At 37.2% G+C, this 14,950-nt stretch overlaps 1 protein-coding gene across 5 annotated transcripts in view; it reads left to right on the top strand.

Moving 5' to 3' along the window:
- The first annotated feature begins 6,595 nt into the window (after positions 1-6,595).
- dlgap1 (DLG associated protein 1) overlaps positions 6,596-14,950 on the top strand; it is a 100,302-nt gene continuing 91,947 nt past the window's right edge. For 3 of the 5 annotated variants that reach the window (XM_023949937.1, XM_023949938.1, XM_023949941.1), the window contains exon 1: positions 6,597-6,815. The gene's annotated coding sequence lies outside the window, so the exon portion shown is untranslated. Of the gene's footprint in view, positions 6,816-14,950 lie in introns of all 5 variants that reach the window. The other 2 variants (XM_023949940.1, XM_023949939.1) reach the window with 2 other exon arrangements.

The raw sequence follows: 14,950 nt of genomic DNA, 5'->3' as shown, positions 1-14,950 counted from the left end.
TTTCCTTTAACATACTAACATTTAACAACACATGTCTGCCTGCAGCAGATTGACTCTTTATAACCAGCTTTCTTATTTTTTCCTATTCTCTCTGATTTACTTTTATATTCCCCCCATCTCCACTCTTTTATTTCTGAATCTAATACTGTCAGAGCCATAAATTTCCTGTGGCAGAATACACAGTGATTTAGTGACATTCTTGGAGTGTCTCAAATGTGGGACTGCTTGATTCCAAGGAAGGTTTGTTACGGTTTGTTTCTCTTAAAAACTTTTTCAGACCCTGTTCCTGTACAATCTTTAATGACGTGGTAATAGCCGTGTCTTGTCTGACACAACTGCCGGTAAAACTAATGGAGCTACTCCAGTTGATTCAGTTAAAGTGGAGTGCCCTCTGAAATGAAGGACGGGGTTTATTGTGATTGCAGATGTAAACATGTTTTTGTTGATATTTTTCCATATGTCTTAGGAGTAGCTTAAATGTCATATTTTTTTATGATACTGCCAAACACGAAAACTGTATTCTACACTTTATTTGTAGATTTGAACCCACAGAATTTGACAGCTGTCCTTCAGCTTGGGTTTTTAATGACTCTTGGGAAGCAGAATATATACTCATGTTCTATTCACACTTTCGGAAAGATGTCCTAATGTATGTGACACATGCTGACTTTTTAACAAGGTCAAAGTCTTTATTCAGTGTGCGAGAATGCCCCCTGACACCTGTCACTTTAGGTGGACTAGTCATGGAAAAGAGACAGAGAGGGCATGGAGCATGAAAAGGGAGAGGAAAGCAGTGCAGTGAAGCAAAGATAATGCAGTCTCTTTCTGATTCTCTCAGCACCTTCTACCTGTCACCGAACAGTTCGGGCAGGAATTGCTCCTGTCTGTGTCAACCGAGGAAACATGGCAGCTACACAGAGACACAAGGTGACAACACAATGCAAAATTTCAGTGTTAAGAGCTTTTCCCAGGAGCAGAAGCTTCTCTCACAGACACCCAAACTTTGCTATGATAAGAAACCCCTTTAGAGGGTAGAAAGCATTGACTGTCAAGTCAGAATTCTGGTTGTTAAAGAAACCATGGCCTCCTCATAGAATCGAGTCATGGAGTTGCAAAATGCCTTAAACGAATCCTGTTGTTGATAATCATCAATGAGAAGTGCAGATTTGTGATTTAGATACTTATTTCCTAAGGTGAAACAAAACAGTGCACTCATAGTTGCTGTAACTGAATGCAGAGGTGTTGCCTGATGATTGCAGACAAACCAGACTGATGGATCCTTTGCTTCATTTGGTGAAGCAGGAAACAAATCAGAAAAGCTGCTTAGTCCTGATTTGAGATAATTTACACAGGTTGGGATATAAATTAGTCTGGATTTTTTCTCTCACATTTTTTGTGCTTCCTCTGTTACAATACTGAGCAGAGTATATTATTTAAAGTGAATTTTAATTAGAAAAACAAACACATACGGGCAATCTAGACAAGCTAAGCTTTGATATGCTTCAAAAACCAAAGGATCTTAATGAAGTCCCACGCCAATCATCTTTTGAACTTTTGAAAATTGACTAACTCTACAACATAGTTTCTGCAGAGCGGCAGGAGTTCATTGGAAATTCACCTCTGAGGTGTGGGCGGGACTGTTGACATGGAGTAAGCTTCTTCCCTTCCCATCATCAATCTATTTACACTCTCTTCGGCTAGCTAACTTCCAACCAAACAGTCTCGGGGCAACAAAATTGCGAGCAATGTTGAAGCTATCAAGCCGCACAGTTGAAAACGTTACTGGGTCTATTTATTTATAAGCGGAGGCATCAGGATGGAGAAGAGCAGGGAGCTTGTAGCTTCTATGTCACATCTACAAGCTTTTACCAACAGCATTTTCTGTCTGTTTCTGATTCATAACATTTTAAATAAGGAAATAGTGGGAAATGCAATTTACTTTATATATTTCCTCCAATGTGAGATAATAAGAACACGCTTGAAACACAAAAAACATGATTTTCATCAGAATGGGTGTTTAAAATGTTTCCTTTTCCTAATTTATTATCTAGTAATACATGTTTTTGCAATTTATTACAAATTGTAAAAAAAAGCTTACTTTGTCTTACTTTCAAATTAACTTCAAAGAAAATACAACACTGTTGCATTCAGTTAAATACAATAGAAAAAAATTGTGTTTTTTGTGAATTCGTCTTTTCTAAATTAAGGACACAAACACAGCTGGACTCATTGTCCAGGTGTCTCAGGGAGGATGAGGTTAACCCATACATCTTGCTCTGTGTCTCTCATCCACTGGAATGACAGATGACCACTCTAACACTGTCTCACGTGTGATCTTCAATATTTAATGCTTCCTCATGAATATCCCTTTGTAAAGTTTAGGCAAGTGTGAAAAGCCCAAGTCCCATTGAGGGACATTTGGAGGCTAAGCATGGATGAAGAATGGCAGCTAAATGAATGGGGGTGGAGTGGAAATTGTGTAGAAGCTGCTCTTCCTGCACAGCAAAATGGAGAGTCACTGTTGCTTATATCCAGAGGGTAGGCAGAATTGTGTCCATTTTTCTAGTCTGCATGGTTCGCATGGTTACACTCCGCGACATGGACATAAAGATGAAATGGTTCTTATCATTCAGGGAGTGGAAAGTTGAATGCTGAATACTCAAATCCATCCTACTCAGTTTATACATTCATACATTTTTACACATAAAAAAACCCCCCAACAATCCTAGTTTATAAGTTCTTGGTGCAGAAAAGATGTAGAAATACCCACACCATGCACCCACAAGTAAATTCCTCTCAGGGTGTAATTCTTTAATGTGATACACGCATTTTTGATTCTTGTGGGAGTTTTTTTTCTGCCTGAAACTTCATGGAAAGACTCATTGTGGATTCCACCCCTGCATCTGAATAATTCAACTTCAATGCCTTTTCTATTTTTAGTTCTTTTACGAGTGTTTCGATGCCTAAGAAGATGCATTAGCCCACTGTGAACAACATAAACCACGATGTTAATTGACTTCCAGGTTTGTACCTCTGATTTGTGTGGTTAAAAAATCTTCAGGTATGTGTATGTGTGCACTTGTTTTATCACTCAACTGGGATTAGAGATGTGCATTATAAAGGCTAAACAGCTACAAGGTTCAAATTAGGTGCTGGTGTTTACCCATCACTTTTCAGGGTGGAATTAATTTGCCTCCAGACAAAGACTTCTCTATTAAACTAGGTTGGAAAGCAATAGCGTCTTCAAGGAAGCATCAAAGGTTTGCATACGTCCCTCTGGGCTTTTTCATGAGTATTGATTGAAAGTGCTGGGTGGGACTGCGTTTAGAGCCTTCTGAATCCTGACGCCACAGTCAGGATCTGTTAATCTCCTAAGTTTGAAAGTACTCTTAAAAAAAAAGCATGTAAGTAAAAGAGAGCAAAAGAAGAGATTGATAGGTACAACTGAAAGGAGGACATGTCTGTTGTTTAGTATGCCACTAATATGCCCCCCCCCCCCCCCCCCCAAAAGTCGGATGTTATGCAACTCAAACTGCTTTTGTCCTCTGACATTCGACATGCAATTTGCATCACACCATGAGAGCAATATTTTTGGTTTTATTCCAGGTTTTGGTCTTATTTCCAGACATGTGCATGAAGAATTTAATATTTAGGATACTGGTAGTCTTGTTTTATTTGCAGCATCTGCAGAATCTTTAGAGATACAAATTTGTTAATAATTTACACTCATGTTATTTGATTCTCAGCTGCCAGAATCGTTGATTAGACTAATCAAATACATTAAAATTAAAATATTCTGTTGGCATACTTGAATCCACATTTCAAAATCTGTTTGTAGTCTGAATTATTGAGCTAATTAACAGGAAATGCAGTCTGATGCCTCACGGAGAGACCTTTTCATGGAAAGTTAAGAGCATCTGATAGACCTTCAGTCTGTGATTTGGTAGTAACTGTGCTTACAAAGTAAAATAATAGTTAGCATGCCCTTTCTGTCATTTTTCATATGTTTGCATACCTCCTTTGCCATGAATTATTGATAAATAGCTGGCTGTTGCATGCTGAGCTAGAGAAAGAGGTAAACCCTGGACTGGATACCACCATGGAACGGATCTAGAAATACAAAGTGTCATTCTTAGCCACACTTTGTGGTAACAAAGATTTCCAAGTATTATGTGGATTTATTATAGTAGATTTAAAAATATAGATTTTTTGAGAATATAAATTAGAAGAATGAAAAGCACAATAGCAGAAAATGTTGGGTTCTGACAAGATGCCCATGTTGCCTTTTCATGGGGTTATTACCCCAAATTGCCTCCTAGACACCCCATAAAAACCTTTTAAATGATCCAAAATCATGCACTTTGAAACTGCTTCTAAGAGGTGGATTCAATGATTAGCTGCACTTTGCTTTTAAAAAAATTGTCTCCTTTCAAGAGGAATTAGTCTCTACATTGGGATCAGGAGAGATTAAATCATTACTCTGAATATTAGTGTCAAAGGGAGAAAAATAGCAGCAAACTTGGGAACGAGAATTAGCCCAGTGTGATATCAGCTACGAGCTGTGCAAATCCATTTCAGCTCAGTTAATTCATCATGCTGGACTAGCATGCAGATAATCAATCTCTTTTGCATATTGCAAGCAGAGGTGCTGGTTGGAGCTATATTTCTATCTCTCTGCTGCTGCATGTTGTGATACAAAGGAGAAAATTAATCCCACCAACACTTTTAGCACCAATAAATAGTTGATTCTTTTTTGATTGAAAAACTTTCCCATAGTTTTTCAAAGTAACACCCAGGTGTTGGGGTTTGATGTTCGGGGTTTGATGCTGCCCCTTCCTTTGCTGTGATCAGGGCTTTGGCACTAAAGTATACAATCTAAATCTATGCTTTGTTGTTTCTTTGTCCCAGCGCATAGCAACACTGCAATATTTCAGTGATCGACAGAGTTTTATGGGGAATGTCTGTCTGTGTGGCCCAAATACTTTTGTTCCCCATACATTGATTTTCTTTTCAAGTCAGAGCTGAAAAATGTGGCTCTCTTATTTTACATACTGTCCTCATTAACAAATGTGTCAGTGAAATATGATGAAATAAAACATTGAAACAGAGAAGAGATGCAATAATAGGGAAGTTGATGAATTCAGGAAAGTTTTACATTGACTGGCAGATTTAAGATGAAACAAAAAAAGAAAACAGATTAACCAGCACATCCCATAATTGCCTTCAGGTTTTAATCATTTTTCAATTCACTTATTTATGTTTTATTTAATTATGCTATAGCTTTAATGCACAGCACTTTGTTTCAATTTTTAACTGTATTAAAGTGCTTTATAAATAAAGACGATGATGCTGATCATGGCTAAAAGCATTTAACTTAGTTTCCTTGTAGATACATTTACTCTTTTATCACTCATTTATATTCGCCTTTATTGTTTAATAAAGAGTTGAAGTTACACCTACAAATTTGTTATCTTCTGTACTGACCTGTATAAGAAGTATGTGACGGACATATATGGCTCTATGCACTGGCGTTTTAAGCAATAAGTTGAAAAGTGTCGCTATTTGAAATTGTCAAGTTGTGTTTAAAACATAAAATGTTTTTTGTTTAAGTTTTTGGAAATTCACAAAACTTTGAAAATTGAGAATTTGTGCAAAATATTGACCCCTTTTCAGGCAAATATGTATTGAACCACTTCTGCACCAAAATTACCACAATTTAGCATCTACATAAAAGCAGACACATATATTTTTCATAAATGCAAGTGTCAAACGGTCTTAAAAATTTAGAGATGTAGTCATAAAAGTCTTACAGAGGCATACAGAGTTTGTAAGATACCTCTTGGGGAAAGATGTGGACTGTAAAATATCCAGTTAAGTCACCTTGATTAGCTCTGCAGTCTAGAACTTCTGCTTTAAATTGTATAACATTGTTTCAATTTGATAAGAAATACCTGAAAACTGACAGGAATATTTGAAGTTGCCTTCAAATTCAGCCTCAAGCTACAGTTTGTTACTGATAGTGTCCTGAGTTTCCCAAATTTTATTTTCTTTAGAGGGATATTGCTTTGAAATAGTCTTTTATCGGTTATCCTTTTGCTGCAGACTCCTTTCTTTCCTTTTTAATCAGAAATGAGGTCCTGGAAAAGTATTAAATAAATAAAAGATAGAAATATATTTTTCAGAGCTCTGAAGGACTCTCTAGGAACTTCCCTCCAAAGAAAATAAATAAAATAAATATGATATGAGTCATTCATCTTTTACTTAATTTAGGTTTGGTAAATTATTTTATTAATATTATTTTAACTCGATTTATAATCAAAGACAAAGAAACATTTTTTTTAAACAACATATGTGCACAGTATACTATTTTTGTTTTTTCATTAAGACAACATCAAGAAAAGGACATATAGGAACGATATAAATATATAAATATATATATATATTATTTATTTGGACTCAGTTAATTCATTTATAGGAATCATTTTCCTTTTCAGAGATCTGTTGGACTAAAAGTGTGGTTTGTGGTTTGGTTTATGGAAGAATCCACGCAGACAGGAGACTCCATGTTGTGTTTTCGCTTCCTCCTTTCATCTGAAGCGCTGTTTCATACATTCAGTGATGCTCCTACAGCCCACAGACAGAGCGATACAGGGAGATACTACAGTCCGTGGGACCTCACATCCCAGTGACGTCCTATCGTCAACCTGAACTTGTCATCATTTAAAAAGGAAGAAGCCTTTTCCAGAGGATTTTTACAGGATTTACTGTGGAGGCGACGGGCGGACGCGCAGCGCGCGGTGCTGGCAAAAAGCAAGGTAGGGGGCAAATGCGCAAATTGTTCTCCTCCTTAAGCGTTAAGAATTTTAGTTCTCACTTGTCATCTGTTAAAGCAACCATAAAATGTGACTAAAAAGGCATTTTTCAGTCAGAATTAGTTAAATGATGCGTCGTTAGAAATGACGGTCAGTTGCAACTTTTTATACTAATTATTTCAATGTTTTCTGAATTGGTTTGTGTATTATTTATTAAGTCAAAGTTTGTCTTTCCTAAATGGTGCATCCGTGCGCGTTCACGCCACTAAGTGATAATGAGACATGAGTGCGATATCCAATCACCCCCATTCTTGTGCTTTGACGGAGGAACCGCGTCTGCAGTTGCGTCTTTGGCATTTTAATACGAAAGCAAGCTGCAGAACGTGACTTTGTTTCCCTTTACGCAGCACCAGGAGCTCTGTTCTTTCTTTCTTCATCTCAGTAAAGGAGAATAAAAGGTTTCTACCACTTGTAGGATTGTGAGACACCTCATTTCTTACATCCAGGGCTCCATAATGTTATTGAACATCTTTGGCTTCTTTGGAGTATTAGGGCATGGATTGGTGTGCCAAAAGATCCTCACTACCAGTGCCACAACAGCCTGTGATTCCAGTCATTAAAACACTGCCCCAAGTATAGCCTGTGCAGAAACGAACATCACATTTGTAAATTACTCTCCAGACTATCTCCAGCTGTGATATGAATGGATCACTTGTCTAATATAAATGCACAACCAGTTCATCTGAAAGAATAAAGATGTGCTAATGGCTCCTCGTGCAGATGAAAATGATATGCTATTAGAATAGACAATTTGTGTGTCTGGATGGCTACCGAGCCAAATGGAAGAAAATAGATGCAAACATTGTTCTGACTCCTGCAGAGGTGGCGTAAAGAGCCAGGCATGCCAAGGAAGGTCATGGATATAAGACTAAGTTGTTATTAGTCACGAAATAATTGAAGAAGTTGGATAACACAATGTTATTATAGGATGCGGCTCCCTTTGGTTTTTTGGGTATGAGGTAATATGCAATGAAATCAGAAGCATTCCAAATTTAATAATTTATCATTTTTCCCTTGTGGTATCTTCAGTGCTCCATTTCTTCTAACTTGAAAAGACTCAGGTGGACATTTTTTTTCCCTTTTCTTTTTTTTATAGAGCAAGCTCTGTCAAAAACAGCTAACAATCCAGCCGCATGTTGATTTTTCTCCTGCACATAAATTGCTCCTTCCTTCTTATACCATCCATTAGAGACCTCTGCATCTTTCAAATATGAATAAATGCTGAGCTCTCACAGAAAGCCGAAGATGGAGTGTGGTCTTTTCCTGTCAAGCAATGAATGTCTGTGCTGAACTCTGCCCCTCTCTGTCAGTCATTCTTCAATTTTTGGCCTCCCCCTACATCATTGCCATTGCTAAATTATTAAGAATCCACTAACAAGAAAATATTTTGTGCTGCCAGCTTTTTCTCTGTCACTTAACCAAACATTTATTTCAAATATTGATTAAAAGTGAAAGCCCATGACCCCAAAAGGCATATATTGGGTTCAGAAGATGGATGGATGGATTAAAAATTAGAAAAACTAATAGTTAACCTAAAGATTAAATCTGTTAAATGTTTGTGAATTGGTGATAAAACAGACCCACCTGCCACATTAATCATGTCTTCAAAAGAGACATTGGGTGCTTCACAATTGAAGGTCTTTTATATTTCACACTTCTTCTCTAAACTTGTGAATTAATGATGCGGGTAATGTCGACCAGATGTGTCCCTGCAAATTTCTCCTATTTCTGGATAATTATTCAAGATTAACAAACACGGAAATTATAAAGAGGCCGCTCTATTTTAGAGGCCCACAAGGCAAGAAAAAGGTTGTGACAAATACAGGCACAAATAATGCTTTCTGACATCTCATGGGTTTATGATAAAAAGAAGATGACTGCTGAAGAAAAGGTTTTCCAGTGATGACATAGCTGTTACTCATAATTTTGTCTCCTGGTAAGGTTTTGTTATGGAACAGCAAAAGTCTCGATAGTGTTGTAATGATGGTGGTGGATGACAACAACGATGAGTCAGCTATTGCCGTGTTCTCTGATGGGCTGTAAATCTGGACTGCGTTCTTTTCTTTGCTGATTTTTAATTACGCGGCACAGTTCAACAGAGCTGAGACCTGTCAGGTCCCATTACTTCTTGTTGCTTTTCTGCAGTTCACTCATAAAAACAGGACGTCTCCTTTTTCCGAGGCTACACTCACGGTTTTTTGGCTTGAGGGTACTCTTTAAGCACTCCTGTACTTGTTCTGTAATCTCAGTCTGTGCAACACGAGGCACACTGTTCTGGTAAGGCTGGCCGACTGGGAGCTGTAAGCACAGCAATTTAATTTCTTTGTCTTTTCTCTTGTGTTTTCTTTTTTATATGTAATGGAAGAAACCATGCTGCTGCTGCTGCTGCTTTGGGAAAAGCTGGTGGGCAGATTTAAACCGTGCAATTTCAACTGACTTGAAGTTTTTCTGTATTCACTGATGACTGCTGTCAAGGAAAGGATTTTGCTGTTTTTTGAATTAAAGCAGATTTATCAATTATCTTCAAATGTTCTGTTTTCTGTCTTGGTTTGTCAAAGACAGTCACTACTCCAGTAAATACAATAACTTTTAGGGTTAAGTAGTTTTTGCCCGCAGCTTAGTCATAATGTGAAGTTGATTAGACTCACTTGTTGATGTCACCTTGCAATATACCATGAAAGAATGCCTACATGTGCAGCAGCATTGAAGTCTAATTGGGCCACAAACACTGCTTGTGATCAACCTTTCCCCAATGGGTGGTCTGTTTTTATGGCATCTATAGCACTGGTGGAATGTTTTTTCCCAAAGTGCAGCAGGAGGTAAAGACCAATCATCTTTTGGTCTATTATAAAAATTATTAAGATTATATCGTTTTTAGCCAAAATAAAAATAAAAAATCTGTTGTTGACAAAGTTTCTACAGTGCAGCAGTAGATTATTAGAAATTCCCCTCTGGATTACAAGCGGGACTGTTGACATGGAGCAACCCCACTCTCCCTTCCTGTCACCCATAACTGGGAACTGATTATGCACTCTCCGGCTAGCTTACGGCCTCTTACACCCCTAGCATTACAGGTGTAAAAAAAATTGGCGAGCAACATTGCAGGTATCTAGCCAGACACCAGCTCGGACAAGGAAAACAAAGACATACATGGATCTTGTCGTCGACAAGTTGATGCATCTTTTTCAAACATTATTTTTTCGTCTGCTCCTGATTTACAACAATTCGAAAATATAAAATCGGAGAAATACAATTTTGAGCTTAATTTTCTTTGTAATTTTGTCCTCCGTCATCAGAAAAATGCCACAAGAACACCAAAAATAAAATTTTTCATCAGAGTGGGTCTTTAAGGAGTCAAATATGGTGGTAAGGCAAATAAAATAGACTGAAAAGAGACGTGTTTGTGTGCCGTTCAGTTGTTGGAGCATGGTCCAGCTATTAGACCAGCGCCACCGTCAGGTAACATAATCCACCAGTGAGGCTTTGGGCCACGCACCAGAGAAGTCTGCCGATACAGAGCCTTTCTCTTGTGCTTTATGTTCAAATGCAGATTTCTTTTAGCAGTGGAATCCGCCGCTATGCAATTTATAGGGTTCCTAAATAGGTGTGTGGCGCAACAGCACACACACCCAGTCATTGTTGTATTTAGTAGGAAGAACTTTGAAACAGTTGAATTGATAGTGGCAAAGCCTAATATTCTTTTTTCCGTCACTAAAGGCAAAGAGAGCACAGAGGTAGACAGAATGAGAAAAAGCTCCTATGGGAGATGTGAACTATGAGTTAACTGACTGGACCGTTTTAATAAATTATTGCAAAGTGTATGGCGTCTTGCATAACTGCTGTCAACAGTAATGTGCCTGTGAGGAGCAGATTGATAGTTTGAGTGGATTTCATTTGTGTTTCAAAATGTTCTAATATTGAATTTCTTGCAACATAATAGGTTTTGACTTTATCTCTATAATGGAAGCTTGGAATTTTTATAAACATGTGGTCATGCAACAACTCAAGCCCTGCTCTAAATATCCATATTTGTTTCAGTCTGAAGTCAAGCTTGTCGTACTAATTAAGAACCACTTCAATGAAAATGGTGTTTTTAACATGTTTGGAGGACTTATATAAAGAATATTAAGCTCAAAATTTTTTTTCTGAGTATTTCAGTTTTAAAATTGTTGTGAATCGAGAGCAGATGAAAAAAATAAAGTTTAAAAAAGGGCTTATTAGTGACATAGAAAATGCCCACAAGCTCCCTGCTCTGCTCCATTCTGATGCATCCACTTGTAGACGACTGGAATCTGGCTTAAAACTACACGGCTGGATAGCTTCGATATTACTTGCCACTTTTGTTGGGGGGGGTTGTACGCCAGTGGGCGAGCGTGTAAGCAGAGAGTCCTAAGCAACATGAAGGTGCACTACTCCCGCTCTGCACAAACTAGTACTAATACTGTGTTCTAGAAAACAGGTTTATGGAATGTTTAAAAAAAACAGCATACTCAGTTAAAAGACCACTAGAAATGTTTTCAAAATAGAGAAAAAGATGATTGGAGTGAGTGTCCAAAGTTGATGTTTTTCTGTATTTTTCATTTGTTAAATGTTCTCTCATCACTCACACAGTGACATCTGGATGGGAGTGCTCCATTTTTTTATTTTCCAAGATCCCTTTCAAACTATGAAAAGCCGGTTTGGACGATTCTGCTCATGTCTTTGTACCACGATGTGTCACCATATGTGCACGATTGTAGCAGCACTTGTTTGCAATCATGCTAAAAGCTTCTAAATTGCTTGAATTCTTTGTCTTCCAGACTGAAAGTGATGAGGGGATGCTGAAGTGAATATGTGAATCGGGACTGTGTCTTGGCAGCAGATCATAAAGATTACGCCCCCAACCGTGCACACTTTAAATAGCCATGCTTCAATGGATTAGCCTCATACAGTTATACCTGGCAAACATTTTTTTTTTTTTTTTTTTGCAATATTGAGTTTTAGGCTGTATATTTATGAAGAAAAAAACTTTTCTTGTACTTGAAAAGTTGCAGCTGCTTAACTATATTAAATGGCTGCCACTCACCTTTACAGGTCGAAGGAATCTGTTGTTTGTTCTGTTTCTTTCCTTCTCTTGGTTTTGTGAGCCAGTGGAACCGAGCTTTGGTGGATACCACTGAGAATTGTGCAGTTACTGGCATGTCTACAGTCAGTAGGTCCAAAGTTGATGGATTTTTTTGCAGAGGGATATCTGTCATATTTTTATGTGAGAAACTTTCTCTGCGGAAAGTGGACATGCTGAGGCAACAGTTTATAAAATCCATAGACTCTCCGCTCCCTGCCAGCATCGTCACATTGAGCTGAGGCCTGAGTTTATATCACAGCAGAGCATGATTGACATTGAAAGGAAAAATCATCCATTTCCAAATGATTGTTAAACTAATTTGGTCAAACGAAAAGCTGTATCAATCATCAATTTTTATGATGTCTTTTATTCATTCCTACTTTAAACTATGTTTTTATCACTTTTTGGGCTAGTTTTGTGTATAGATAATAACATTTTCTATGCATTTCAGTCTCATGAGATGTTTGCCACATAAAGGGGAGATCATTGGAATGTTGGGCTCATGCTAAGTCTTTTAACCTCCACACAGCAAAGTTCTCACATTCTAAAACATGACAGTTTCCCTGCTCCCTTGGAAACATGCAGACATTGTGATCCTGATGACCTACTGTTTCAGATTTCAGTTTGACAAAATAATAATCTTTGCTGGCTTTCCTGCTGATATTAGGTCATCCATTTACGTGTTTCTCTCTAATCTACAACAACAGCTGATGTTTCATTATAGGAGCTGTGCTAAACTGCTCTGCGATAAGTGTTTCTTTAAGGAAATGTTTAAAATAAGAAACGTAATACATTTTGCTTTTCTTTCCAACCAAAACATGAAGAACAAGATATTTTATGGTTTATACCACCCCAAATTTCAAAGATGATCAGGTTTGGGTTGTGACTGAAAGAATAGGACCAAGCTTTCTTTCCAGCATGACCAAATTCTCCCTTAGAGGCAGGGGGAGGCTCTTGGTCATACACAGCTTGTGATAGACCCAATTCACATTGAGGAGGCTATATTTCTCAGCTAGCCTAAGAAATTGTTCTCCCCGAGGAGGTAAGATATGAAACCAAAGTTAAAAAGTGAAGCGTTTTATATAGGAGTCTGATCATCTCAGAATGATGAACAAAAATTGCTTTGTATTTCCCCTTGAAATTTATAGATGGATAACTTTTACCAAGAGAAAGACACTATGCGCCATCATGCCATTTACCGAATAGGTCGTGTACCTGATGAAAATAAAATCCCATATGTAAATAACTGGAAATCCTTGTGTTCATTTGATATGAATTGATTGATTTCAAGCATTAGAAAAATTTGGATGCTGCTGAAAAAAAAAGACAAAACACAGATCTATCAAACCCATTTCAGATATCAATTAATAAATTGATTAGAAAATATAAAGAAAAATCAACAACAATCTTATCCATAATCATAAAGAGACCAAATACAGTAATACATGCGGTACACCTTTATTCTGAAAAATTTCTACTGATATAGAGTACCCGACTTAGCTGACCAAAAGTAGTTTAAAATAATAACATTTGGATGAAAACTGCACTTAATAAGATGCAGAAACCTTCTGAAATAAATGTGACAACAAAAGGTTTAAAACCAAGCCCCGGCTTAAAAATCAAATGCGCTTTCTAATAAGGGGAAAACTAAATCACATTTTTTATATAAGTTTTATGGGACAGCAAGGTCAGCAAGAAGTCCTACATTTTTTGTTTAGTCTTTAGGAAAAATGGGACAAAAGGGATAAAAAATCTTGCAATACTGTAATGTGATGTAAGTCCCAAATCCTGGATTTTGTTTATGCATTAGCATAGATTATTTTGAAGTTATTCGGTGTGCATTAAAGTAAATGTCCAAAAAGATGCAAAGATTTGAAGCTAGCACAGAACTTTATAGAGACCATATTTATAAACTGGTTTCATTGCAGTTATTGAAATATTAAATCTGAAATGTCAACACCATCATGGTGACTCCATCACTTAAGCTTTCAGTTTGGAGTTGAATCTGCAGTGTACATTGAAATTGCTTTAGCAACGCAAGAAAATATGATTTCCATCTTCTTTTATTCTTTCTGGATTTGAAAAGAGCTTTTCTCCCACTGTAGATCAGACACAGCTTTTAAATTCACAGAGCAGGTTTTTGGCCCATTGGAGCAGCGTGGGGGGCTTCCCTTGACCTGCCAGCATCCATCCTGCATGCCACAGCTCTTTGCAGTGCCCTACAGCAGCTGGCCCAGTTGCCTCCACTAGTTGTGACAGCAGAGGGGAGGTTTGGGTTGGGGTGGGGGGTTATGAATCAGAAGCATGACAAAGATTTACCAAGAAGCGAGCGCTCCCTGAGACGCTGGGTATTGTCACGCAGTGTGCACTCACAGTTCTATATATTAGTTTTAAAGCTCATGAACACACTTTGTTTGTGACTTTTCCTCGCATTTGTTTTTCGGTTCCTTGTATGTGTCTGTAAGGCTGAGTTGCATAAGCAATAACATTTTTCAATGAAACTCACTTTTTTATGGAACTTTCAGTGTCTGTTATACAAAAGTGAGTTAGTGAGAGTCAGAATCTCTGTGATGGTCTTTCCTAATTGCTAAGAAATAGCTATAGAATAAGAAATTAATAACAATCTATTGTGTGATTATTGTGTGTTATCTTTAATCTGCAATAAAGGGTGTGTATACTGTGAATAATATATATGTATATATATGTGTGTATGTATATATATATATATATATATATATATATATATATATATATATATATATATATATATATATATATATATATATATATATATATACATGTATGCATGTATGTATTTTTATATATATATGTGTGTGTGCGCGCGCTTCTGTGAAGGCTGATAGCCTGATTTTAGTTTAGGAAGAGCTTTAAAAGCATAACGGTAACCCTGCCAGAAGAAAGTAAATCTGAAAAAAGCTTTTCCTGCATTGAATTGTTGATCCACTAATCATCC

Source organism: Oryzias latipes, chromosome 20 (assembly GCF_002234675.1).
Source record: "Oryzias latipes chromosome 20, ASM223467v1".
Taxonomy (NCBI): Eukaryota; Metazoa; Chordata; class Actinopteri; order Beloniformes; family Adrianichthyidae; genus Oryzias; species Oryzias latipes.
This window is presented reverse-complemented; position numbering and strand designations above follow the sequence as displayed.